Genomic DNA, 13,135 nt, shown 5'->3' on the forward strand with positions numbered 1-13,135 from the left:
TTTTACTCAACATAAATCCCTTCAAGGGTGATACACTGATTATAACGACCCTCCAACTTTTCGATACCATTTTTGTAGTACTATTTGCCCTTTGCTTCAAAATAGGCCTCAGTATCGGCGATCACCTCTTCATTCGACGAAAATTTCTCAACAGCAAGTATTCTTTTGTGATCTGAGAACCGGATATAGTCGCTGGGGGCCAGATCTGGAGAATACGGTTGATGAGGAAGTAATTCGAAGCCCAATTCATGGATTTTTGCCATTGTTTTCGCTAACTTGTGACACGGTGCATTGTCTTGGTGAAGCAACACTTCCTTTTTCTTAAAATGCGGCCGTTTTCTGGCGATTTTGTCCTTCAAACGGTCCAATAACACTATGTAGTAGTCTCTGTTGATGGTCCGTCCTTTTTCAAGGTAGTCGAGTGGAGTGAGGTCATCGTCTGCAGTTCACTCGGATGACTATCGATTCAAATGATCCGAGGGCTGTCAAATTCAGACACGCATCTCTTGTCGGTAAGGGCTAACAAAAAACATATGGATTTAATTCTAGTAGCGCCATCTATGTGTCAGAACGGGTAATTTTCAATTGAACTGTTACATTGTTAGTCACACATTTTAATTTATGTGCGCATTTAGGAACTTATTTTGCTATTAGAATGTATATAGCTTTAAACGTTGATTATAATTTCTTCGCAGTGACTATTTACCACGATTTATATTTCATTCAAATATAGGTAAGTGAATAATAACGACATATACGTTAAACATGATATAACTATGTGCAAATGGTAAATTTTAATCGTATTCTAATTTCGGTTGTATTGCACATTTCAAGATACAGCATAATGCAATTCAAACACAACAACAGAATACTCTATACAATCAAAATGAGAAATTCCTCAGAAGCAGTTGTTCTGTAATCCATGAACGAGCAGCGTTCCACTACGTTCCGAAAATAGATTATGTTTCCCTCAAGTGAGTTATAATTGGGGAAATAACTTTTTCAATATTATAAGGCATTAAAATACAACGGTTAACTAGATTATGCCGACAGAAAAGTAAATTGCCAACACACTCAACGTTGATTCCATCACATCAAATACACTCATTAGCTTCTGTGATGGGAATTGATTCTAACCACTTCTTGATCAACAATCTTTCACAATTACAATACAAGACAATTTCATGCCCATTTTGAGATGTTAACCATAAAAGTTCTTTGGTGACATTGAAATTTTTATCAGAGATAAGTCAACAAAAACTTTAACAATTGCGGAAGACCCATTTATCACTTACTAAAAGCGCTGTTATCGCCACGAAATGCAGATCATTAATTCTTTCGACTAAATTTTATGGACAATCTGGATGACAACATTGATAGGCGTTGTCTCCACAATCTAACTGTGAAGCAAGCTATTGTCTAAGAACTGCAAATGTTTTTTCATCAGAATAGCGATTTAGGCAAAATGTTCTAAATACTGTTTGATTGGATATCTTCTGATACTCATAATATCGTCATCGGGCATGATAAAACCCTTTCTGTTGGGCACGCGAGGATGTTTAATTCACTGGCAATCAACAAAGTGGTTATTATTGTCGGAGAAAGTTTACAAGATAGATGTAGGTGATACGAAGTTCATCGTATCATCTAGTGTATTAATTAAATAATAAAATAACATTTGGTAATAATACCAGATTTCCAGTTTGGTTTTCGAAATCACCATTCAACTATCGATCAAGTGCACAGAGTAACTGCGGCTATTGAAAGAGCGTTTGAAGAAAAGAAATACTGCCCTGCAATATTCCTGGATGTCTCACAAGCTTCTGATCGGGTTTGGCATTTGGGATTAATCTGTAAGATGAGCAAATTGTTACCGCGTAACTATTGTTAATTGCTGGAGTCATTTTTATTCGGAAGAAAATTTAGAGTATCGCACGAAATGGCGTTCTCGACATTTAAAAATATCTCGGCTGGAGTTCCACAAGGTAGCGTCTTAGGACCTCTCCTGTATCTGCTCTACACTGCTGATATTCCAACAACAAAAGAAACACTTCTTGGAACCTTTGCTGATGACACAGTTATTATGGCAAAAGATATATCTCTGCCTAGGGCAATAGTAAAAGTGCAAGTGACAGTCAACAAAATCTGCAAATGGACAAAAGATTGGAAAATTCAACTTAATAGCTCCAAATCTGTCCACGTTAATTTTGCATTAAGGCGAAATAATAAAAACTTAATTATATCACTCAATGGATGCCCGATTCCTCAAGCAGAATCAGCAAAATACCTTGGAATCCATCTTGACGGTAGATTAAATTGGAAGCATCACATTAGACAAAAAGCAAAACACATTAGAACCAAAATAAAACAACTATACTGGTTAGTCGGAAGATACTCTCAACTTGATCTAAAATCAAAGAGGTTGATCTATAATACAATTATAAAGCCAATTTGGACCTATGGGGTGCAAATATGGGGTTGCACTAAAAATTCAAATCAATTAGTCATACAGCGCTGTCAAAACAAGATTCTTTGATTGATTACCAATGCCTATCGCTATGTAACCAATGAAGAACTGCACGATGACCTGGACATCAAATGGATTTAGGAAGTTGTGCATGATTTCGCCTTGAAACACGAAAGATGATTACTAAATCATTCTAACGTGGAAGCAATACAACTGCTGGACAGCGCACAGGATGTCAGGAGATTGAAACGAACAAAACCATACGAACTTGTGTGAACATTTAGTGTGTATTATTAGTGTAAACTATAGCTATAAGTTAATAATTAATAAATAATTTTATAATTGAAGAATACATACTGATGTATTTTCTCGCACTCGTCTTGCTTGTTAATTAATCCAAGCACATAGGAAAAGTAGTAATAAATTAATTGTAATAATAATAATAATTAAGATTGTACTAAGCGTATCTAATAAAGATGTTGTAAAAAAAATAATAATAAAATTATAAAAACATTTGAAAATTCTTTGTTTTACTAAAACGTCTGTGACTGTGTGATTTATATAATATTAGAATTGGCGTCACATGAAATTTTGGCACGTATCGATGGAACATCAATATAATTCACACATGTTATGGGTTTGTCGACATTGGTACCCTTTGCGTGTTGGGTCGAGAAGTTATAATGATGTGTTACGATGAACGAACACAACACCCTAGATTATTTACCAAATGTTTAAAAAAATATACAACCTACCTAAACGAGTCCTTGATTATGTCAAAAAAAAACACATACACACAAGCCACTACACCAATTATCATTTTCTTTGATTCCTTCGTAAATTTTTAGATCGATAAAAAGCCGAAAACCGATTAACATATTAAGTAAATTTATTGCCGAAATAACAACGTTTAACACTTAACGTAGCGCTCGAAAGAGATAGAAACAAAAAGAGACGCAGTTAAGAATGAAAAGACTTCATTTAACCAACTCCTTTTTTTTATAATATTATTGATACAGGTAGAATATTCTAATGGGGCCTTTTTCTACCGACCAAATAACCGATATCAATTAATTCCGAACGTTTATCGCTTAAATTGTGACGGCTTATAATTATTATTCGTCTACAAATATATGGGATAGACTAACGCGTGGGCATTTTATGCAGGAATCGAACATAGTCATCTCTTAATAGAGCCATTTGTCCAAAAGTAACCAAGAGAACATCGGATCCTCGTCCTTCTCCCCTCTTGCCCCTAGGTTTCGAAATAAGCATCGACGGTCATCGGAAAATATCGTGTCTTACAGGGATTTTTGAAGCTTTACTCTTTACAATCAGGTGTCATATAATACAGACAACACGAAAATTCAATTCTAATATTTTGTGATTGGTTTAAAATGAACACGCGCATTTTATTAAAATTTGTTTGAAGTTATAATATTAATAGTTCATATCTATATTAATCTTAAAGATATATTTCCTTTTCATTGAATAAAAATTGAAATAACTCTCAATATTTCACTTTTAATAGTTTTTTTTTGTAAAATATCTAATTTTTTTTGTTGTTGTTTGTTATGTTAGGTTAAATGTGCGATTGTTCTTTAGTTGGGTCGCAGAATTATACTACTATTATTAATAACCTGCCAATAGCACAGTTAAGAAATACGTTTAATATCTAAAAGACCTATAAGATTTGTTCTAAATTGCAGAAAAATTGTTAGAAATAAGTCAGTGTTATGACCACCTGTTAAATGGTGGGATAAAAATGCTACGACAGAGATTGTTATAAAGAGAAAAGTGTATCTTTAAGTGAAGGTATGTATAAGATTATAAATGGCTTATAAATTCTCGTTTTTATTTAATCAACTACATTACTTAAGTAACTTTTGAAATATTTTTATATTTTAGTTAAGAGTAATTAGTTAATATGTACTTACTCATTACAAAAGTTCGAAGATAATTACGAAGCTAAATTTAAATTGTTATATACTATTGTCGTATAAGTGTCACAAACTGAAACAGCTGAAAATTATATTATAAAAAAAATCCTGGTTAATAAATAAACTGGTTAATATTTAAATGATTATTACCCTTAATACTATTTCTGTTAAATGTAATAAAAATAATTTAAATAAAATATAATTTTAAACGTATCACAAGTTATGAATACTAAGTTATAAAGGTAAAGAGAGAACATCATGTATGTAGCTGGGGCGGGCCTGATTGAGTGATATATTACTATAATTTATAACCTAAATCAGTAACACTGACATAAACGTGTAATGTTGTATGTAAAACGATAAACGTAAAAAAAATGTAAACTGTAACGTTTGCCAATTTAAAAGAGCATTTATTGAGATTAATGTAATGTTTCCCAAATTTATGGCAATTTGACGATACCGTGTCAAAAGTACGATGTCGGTTTAGTAGCGATTCAATAATTGATTCATTTTCGCATTTCTTGTGCATTTGGTGAAAAATCGACCATCAAGGATTGGTATGCTAAGTTCAGACGTGGTGAAATGAGCACCGAAGACGGTGAACACTGTGGACGCCCAAAAAAGATTGTTACCGACGAAAACATTAAAAAATCCACAAAATGATTTTGAATGACCTTAAATTGAAATTGAGTGAAATAGCAGACACTCCAATGATATCAACTGAACGTGTACATTGTATCACTCGCGAATATTTGGGTGTGAGAAAGCTCTGTGAGAAGTGGGTGCCGCGCGAGCTCACTTTTGTCCAAAAACAACGACGAGTTGATGATTCAGAGCAGTGTTTGAAGATGATCTAGCGGAATAAACCCGAGTTTTTGCAACGACATGTGACAATGGATGAAACATGGCTCCATCAATTCAATTCGAAGTCCAATCGACAGTCATCCGAGTGGCCTTCAACGCGTGGGAAAACGAAAAAAAAAACAAACAGTTGGCTGGCAAGGTTATGGCGTCTGTATTTTTAGATGCGTGTGGAATAATTTTTATTGACTACCTTGAAAAACGAAGAACCATCAACAGCGACTTTTACATAGCGTTATTGGGCAGATTGAAGGACGAAAGCATTAGAAGAAAAAGAAAGTGATGCTTCACCAAAACAATGCACCATGTCAGAAGCCAGTGAAAACGATGGCAAAAATCTATGAATTGGGCTTCGAATTGCTTCCTCATCCATCATATTCTCAAGGTCTGCCTCCCAGCGACTATTTCCTCGCACATCTCAAAAAAATGCTCGCTGGGAAGAAATTTTTGTCGAAGTGGTGGTCGCCGAAACTGAGGCCGATTTTGAAGCAAAGGACAAGTCGTACTACAAAAATGGGATTGAAAAGTTGGTTCGTCGCTACAATCAGTGTATCACCCTTGAACGGAATTGTGTTTAATAAAAAAAACTAATTTTGCCAAAAAAATATGTTTTACTGTAGTAGGCCGGGGACTTTTCAATTGATCTGTTAATGTGCAAGATGATAACTTTGGTACTTGCTATTCTTGACAGCTATTGCAATAATATGTCACGCTTTCGGCAAAATTAATTAAACAAATAATAAAGTTGGATCAAATTTTAGCGAAACCGTTAGTTCACTACAGCCAGGTTTGGACAATTGTTCAATTACTTGTAATTAAAACACTTCTTACATATTTAGATACATGGTGATGTATAGATACATATTTACTTATATCGTTTAAAAATATAATTTGTAATTAGTATTTCAAATAGCTAACGCTGAGGTATTATATTTTTGCTCATCAGGACTTGTAGAAGCATTGTTTTCATTTGCAGGTTTTATTCGTTCCCCAACAAGAGGCTGTTTGTTCGATTGTACATTTCAAATTATCATGTTCATGAAAGGAAATTTTTATATTACTGATTAATAGGCTGAATTAGTTTTATTCTGTTTACACAATCTAACACCTGTCTGTATTTTGTATTTTATATTTCAAAGGCACACTTACAAAATATTATAATTTGTATTTCAATTCAAGCAAATCATGTATTTTGCTCAGCTGTTATTTTTTTTTGTTCTGGCCTAAAAACCAGGCGGTGGGATGCATGAGGCATACCTGGTCGCAGACACTTGCCCTGACAAGTTGGACCGGGTTATGTGGGACTGCCTCTGGGCTTTCCAATACACTAAACCGAAACCGCCTCACAGTTGACCCCTGTGGATCGCTAGTGCTACTGCATTAAATTTGGGGATATGGCACCCGCTGATCGGGCAGCCGTTATTGGGCACGAGGGCCAGGCGATTCTATTGATTCGCGAAACTAAGTTAACACTCAACTGGATACTGTTGTATAGGGGCAAAAGCTATGACTGTAACGACGGATAAGACCGTTTCAGCCTGGAAAAAGGGGAGAGCTTAGCGGTGACGCGGTGTTAAGCTCTCAGCATGTCAACCAGCTCCCGAACAAGCGCGTTTTCAAAAGAACTTGAGCTGAGTTGTTGTTTGTGGAATGATTGAGATATGAAGTGCTTGATTTCTGGAGTGTCAGTTTCCCTATGAATTTCATTATTTCTGACAAACCATGGAGCGTTTAATATTCTCCTGAGGAGCTTATTTTGGAAAACTTGAAGCCGTTTGGCCGGGTTGGGTGTAACAAACTTGAAGTACATATTAGATCGGTAGAGGAGTACAGACCGAATTAGCATCTTGTAAAATAAGCATTTGATGGAGATGGGAAATCTGCTAGAAGGGCAGATCAGAGAAGATAGCAGGTTTGCTATCCCCGAACCTTTTTGGATTGCTTTCTGGATTTGGGAATGCCAACCGAAGACCTAGGTACGTAACGTTATCCAGCTATCGAATTATTGCGTTGTCGATCTTAAGTTGCGAGACGCGCAGTGCGTAACGCTTCTTATGGAAAATGATGGCCTGGATTTTCAGGGGGTTGATTTGCAACCTCCAGAATTTGAACCACTTGACCGCATGATCGAGCTGCTTCTGTAAACGCTCATGAATTGTAACTTCGAACATGGCGGCCGTGAAGAAAGCAATGTCGTCAGCGTAAAACGCGACGTCAATGTGCTCATTTCTCGGCAGATCTGAAATAAAGAGGTTAAATAAGGCTGGGGCCAGCGGGGAACCCCGAAGTACGCCAGCATCGATTTGTTTACGACTGGAAAGTGATTCCCTGATCTTGACCTGGAGAGATCTGTCCGAGAGATAGGACTTGATGAGAGCGGTTAGGTCCTCTGGGAGACCTAACCGATACAGCTGTTATTACAGTCCACTTTAGTATAACAGTTAAAATAGTATACAAGGGAGTATGTAAAATGATATCTCCAATGATTCGTTTTATGTAAATAGACGTAAGATGGTTATTACGATTTTTCGGTCGGACATTGTTTAAACCTTTCCACATCGCCATTAACATATTAATTTCGACGAACCAGCACAAAGTCACCGTTAACCGGATTTTTCTCATCGGCCGCTTCGTGTCGTTTACGTCGAGATCTCTTCTTCTTTTTCGACTGCGGCTTCGTCTTTTTGTTGGCCCGATTCGCGGGACGTAAGGCAGGGGGGAGGCCGATTTAAAGATCCCGCGCGCTGACTTTCATTTATTTTTATCACTTAAAGCAAAACCCGAATCACATCGTAGGAGTAAGCGCTCAATCTGTGCATCGGCCGACGGTTACCGACTCTTGTCGAATTTGTGTTCGGGTTCGCGGGAGGGGAGGGATCGACTGACTATTCAGTCGGATTCCCCATCTTCGTTGGCTTCTTTTGGACAAATAGCTCTATTAAGACTGATGGCTATATTTGATTGGTATATAAAATATCTACGCGTTGGTCTATTCCCGTCTATATATAAAAAACGATCGTAAAGATCATCATTTACGTGACAAATAGAAATATGGATTTACATTTCAGTCAAATCTAAATATATGAAGAGAGAACTTCAGTTTCGATGAGATTTGACAGAGTTGAAGTATATAGGAAAACTAATTTCAGACATAGAATTTATATTGATATTTCAAAATACAATCGTCAAAGATACAATAACAATCAATACAACACTATCATACGCCGGCTTGGTTGGCGCAGTAGTAAAGGCAGCAGGACGTGGCACGAAGGCACAAAGAGTGCAAAATACGACAAGGAAAATGATCTCAGTCACGCCAGCAACTAAGCTGGGTAAACCCTGATGACTTCTGGGATGATCTCTAAAATTTTTCACTCGCCAGTCTGTAGGTTTAATACCGGGGACCGTGGTTGTCTTTAAAATACTTGGACTTATATACAAAATGTACAAATAAAAACACTATCATACAACACTACAGTACAAACTATATACAATCTATGAACATAAATATTTTAATAATGTCTCATAAATACTTATAGCCTGTCAACAGTTAAACATAACAGTAATATTGAATATATGTATATATGTTTTAATTTATTAATATATTATTACCACTCGTTTCCACTCTACAGTAACTTAAAACTAAATACTTGTCTAGGTCTAAGAATCTAGAACTGTTTTTGTCATTTCGTACACTTCGCCAACTTCGCCAGCTTTCAGCTCTATGCAAAGTGGGTGCCGCGCGAGCTCACTTTTAACTAAAAACAACGATGACTTGATGATTCGGAGCAGTATTTAATGATCAAGCGTAATAAACCCGAGTTTTTCATCGTTATGTAACAATGGATGAAACATGGCTCCATCATTTCACTCCGAAGTCCAACCGACAGTCATCCGAGTGGACTGTACTCGATGAACCCACTCCAAACCGTGGGAAATCGCAACAGTAGGCTGCAAGGTTATGGGGTCTGTATTTTGAGATGCGCATGGAATAATTTTCATTGGCTACCTTGAAAAAGGGAGTATCATCAACAGCGACTATTACATAGCGTTATTGGACCATTTGAAGGACGAAATCGCCGAAGAACGGCCGCATTTGAAGGAAAAGGTCGTTGGCCATGGTCGCACGCAAACGATGGCAAAAATCCTTGAATTGTGTTTCGAGTTCCTTCCTCATCCAGTGTATTCTCGAGATCTGACCCCCAGTGACTATTTCATGTTCTCAGATCTCAAAAGAATGCTCGCTGGGAAGAATTTTTCGGAATTTTCGTCGAATGAAGAGGTGATCGCCGAAACTGAGGCCTATTTTGAAGCAAAGGACAAATCGTATTACAAAAATGGTATCGAAAAGTTGGAGTGTCGCTATAATCAGTGTATCACCCTTGAAGGGAATTATGTTAAATAAAAAAAAATAATTTTGGCAAAAAATGTGTTTTACTATGGTAGGCCGGGGACTTTTCAATAGACCTGTTATATTGTATGTAATTCAGTAATTATAACGTCTTAATTTACCGTCTCCACACTCTTGCACCACTTCCACAGCGCTACCGTACTTCCTTTACCTTAACCTAATATCCTGTCCATTCTCCCGTCGACCACATGTATCACTCAGTATCGAAATAAACAAGTATTTCTTCAACTAGTGTTTTCAGTTCTCGTGCGACTTCCTTCCACAATATAGTAGTGAGTGTTCGGACAAACAATCGCACCGACAGCCACACATTACGACCCAGTGACCAGACGAACATTCCTACAGTTGAAATGTTTATTGGTGCTGTTTCTATATCAATTTCTGTATTTAGTGGTAAATTTAGAAAGATGATTCTGTCTATAATTTCCAAAAACAGTGGGTAGTTGGTTCTATTATTACACAGAGATGGTGGCTTATCTTTGTCAATAACATTAGAAAATACCGTTAAATGTTGATGATCAGAAGATAAATCAAGAAAACATTAAGAATCAGAATAAAAAAATAATTAAAATCAAAACTGTAAAATACTTTTTTTAGAACATTTTTATAACTTAATGCGAGTAAACCAAAAATATTACTTCCACCTCGTCCATGTTAATTCAATACAAAAACCTCTTCCTTTTTTACTTTTGAACCAAAATGTTGCATATGAATAAAAGCGTCCAAAAATTGCTCACAAAGTTAGTACAAATAATCAATGCAAATATGTAAGGAAAAACTAGTTTTAAAACATTTTTCTAAATGAATATCTTACAAAAATATCTTACTTCTTACATTTGAAGCAAAATGTTTCATGTCAACAAAAGCCTCTATCCATTGGAAAACATCAGAAAAATTATAATGATGAAACATGAATGAACACAAAGTTACTACAAATAAATATAACACTACTATTAAAATTGTAAAACATTTCTCTAAATCAATGCAAGAAAAAATGTTATAAGGGATTAATGTATTTTACTAAACTAGAGAAACAAAGCGTCAGACCTAAAAATATGCTAACCTAAGTTAAACGGACACTAAAAACAATTTACATAACCGTATAACCAATCAGTGGTCGACAGTTTTCGACAAATATCTCGCAAGGGAAACGCGAACCAGAAGGAAGAAGACGCCAAAATTTGCCTGTATCAAAACGTCCACGTTGGTCCGATGGTCAATTTGGCCAAATTACAGTGGTTGGCGAGATAATGGCGACCGAAAACATCTGGTTAGTCATGAAACAGACATCGAGAAGATGCCTTGATGGGTTTGTTCATCTGACAAGACAGAGACAGGCGTTCTCAGGTACATTTAATGTGTTAATTCAGTAACAGAGCTCGAGAGGATTACGGGAGAGTCGCCTTATTGCTTGGCAAGGGGAAATCGATTGGCTTCAGCGTCGCTTTTTGAAATTGGTTACCATTTTTTTTCTGTTAGGGAAGCATGAGCACTGGCTATTTATTATCCGAGGTTTATGTCCTACGCTAAGCGAACAAAATGAGATGGGTATGCGGTTTTATCAGGAAACGGCGGTTAGTTAGCACTTCTCGACTGTATGCCATATGTCTCGAATTATTCTGCATTCCGTGGAACTGCACCTTCAGAAAAATCGATGCAATAAATAAATGCGACGTAATCATCTTTTAATGAAGAAGTTCGATTGGTTATTAAGTAATTTCTATTTGATGGTGTGAAATAATATATTTTTCCCTTATTTTATTAAAGTTTTTTAAAATGTAATGTGCACGAAATTTTATAAAAGTTTTTTATTAGTTGATGTTTAGTTTGCCAGCTCTGAGACGGCTGCAGTATTCTCAGGTTCGAATCCTACCTAAGGCATGGGTCTCTATATACAATATTTTTAATAAGTTAAATTTTTATATGAAGTTAGTATATATTTATATATTTCAAAGCAATATTATATAAAAAAAGCAAAAAATAAACTTGGTCAGTTATAATACATGGACATAGTATACATACAACTTTACATTGCCATGGACCTTCTTAACTTCTTAACGTGGGTTCTAAACCACGGTCTTCCTCATTAAGCATGCCTTTTTTTTATTCCAAGATGACCAGCTAGAACTAAATGGTCTTTTGCTGAGATCGCTTCGGGTTTGGGTTAGTGAAGTGTTTTATGGGTGACAGAGACCCAGGTTTACGACCGGGATTGTCGTAGTTGGTAATCTACCAAGGTTTATGAAGGGATAGGGATTTTATTAAGGTGTTCTCGTGTTCTAAGACGCTTAGGGAGAAGCTTACACTGAGCATGTTCGTGAATTTCTTCACAAACAGGACGCCTGATTAGAGGTAAGTGTTGATGTTCCTCATAAACCATGGGGAATTGAGTAACGCGGGGACTTTTTTGGATTGGGACACTTGGAGGAGTTCAAGTTTTCTCTTAGAGACATACCTTTACCACACTTCTGCTCCGTAGAGGTAGACTGGACGGACTAGAATTTTGTACAGAGTCGCTTTCTGGGAGATTGGGAGTTTACTTTTTCTGCAGAGGAGTAAAAATACTAGGTTGTACACGACATTGCCTTTGCAAATAGCATGCTGTATCTGAGCTGACCATTGGAATCTGCGGTCGAACTGGCGACCGAGGTATGATACTTTCTGGAACCAGGGGAGAGACTTTATCAATTTGGAGGCGGTAGGCACGGAACTTCTTCTTGCAGTGGAACAGAATAGCCTAAATTTTGCTCGGGTTCATCTGGAGCTGCCAAAAGGTGTACCTCGCAATCGCTTGGTTCAGTTGGACTTGAAATATGTCGCGAATAGCATCGGGATTATAACCGGTTGTGAAAAAGGGGTATCATCTGCATCTGAATGCTGTGTGAGAATGTTTGTGAAGTAGGAAATCAGCCATATAGAGGCTGCATAGGGCTGGGACTAGTAGAGCACCTTGCAGGACTCCTGCGGAAATCTGTTTAGGAAAGGAGACTGCGTCACCGATTCTCACTTGAAAGGGCTTACCGTCCAAGTATGAATCTATCAGGGAGATTAGGTCATTCGGTAAACTAAACTATTTTGCTTTGAATATTAGACCACGGTGACATATTTGATGTATATGATATAATCGAAATCTTATCGACTGGCGAGTGACCAACTTAGAAATCATCCCAGAAGGTCTTACTCAGCCTGTCTGGATACTGGTGTGACTGGAATCATTTTCTTTGTCGAACTTTGCCCCAACAGAAATAGGAGGACCGTCCTGTCGCCTTGACCACTGCGTTAATCAAGCCGGCAGTATTGGAATTTATAATTTTTCAACTGTTCTTATAACAATAACAACACAAAATTTTATGACCACAAAGGTTAATTAGTCTACCTCGCCAATTGTTGAATAGGGGGTTAAAATTAACGGTTCATTGCTTTTATAATGAATAATGTAATCTTTTAAATATCGAT

The sequence above is a fragment of the Rhynchophorus ferrugineus genome, unplaced genomic scaffold (genome assembly GCF_030347505.1).
Source record: "Rhynchophorus ferrugineus isolate W39M unplaced genomic scaffold, kcgeb_rfMv2 rfM6, whole genome shotgun sequence".
Taxonomy (NCBI): domain Eukaryota; kingdom Metazoa; phylum Arthropoda; class Insecta; order Coleoptera; family Curculionidae; genus Rhynchophorus; species Rhynchophorus ferrugineus.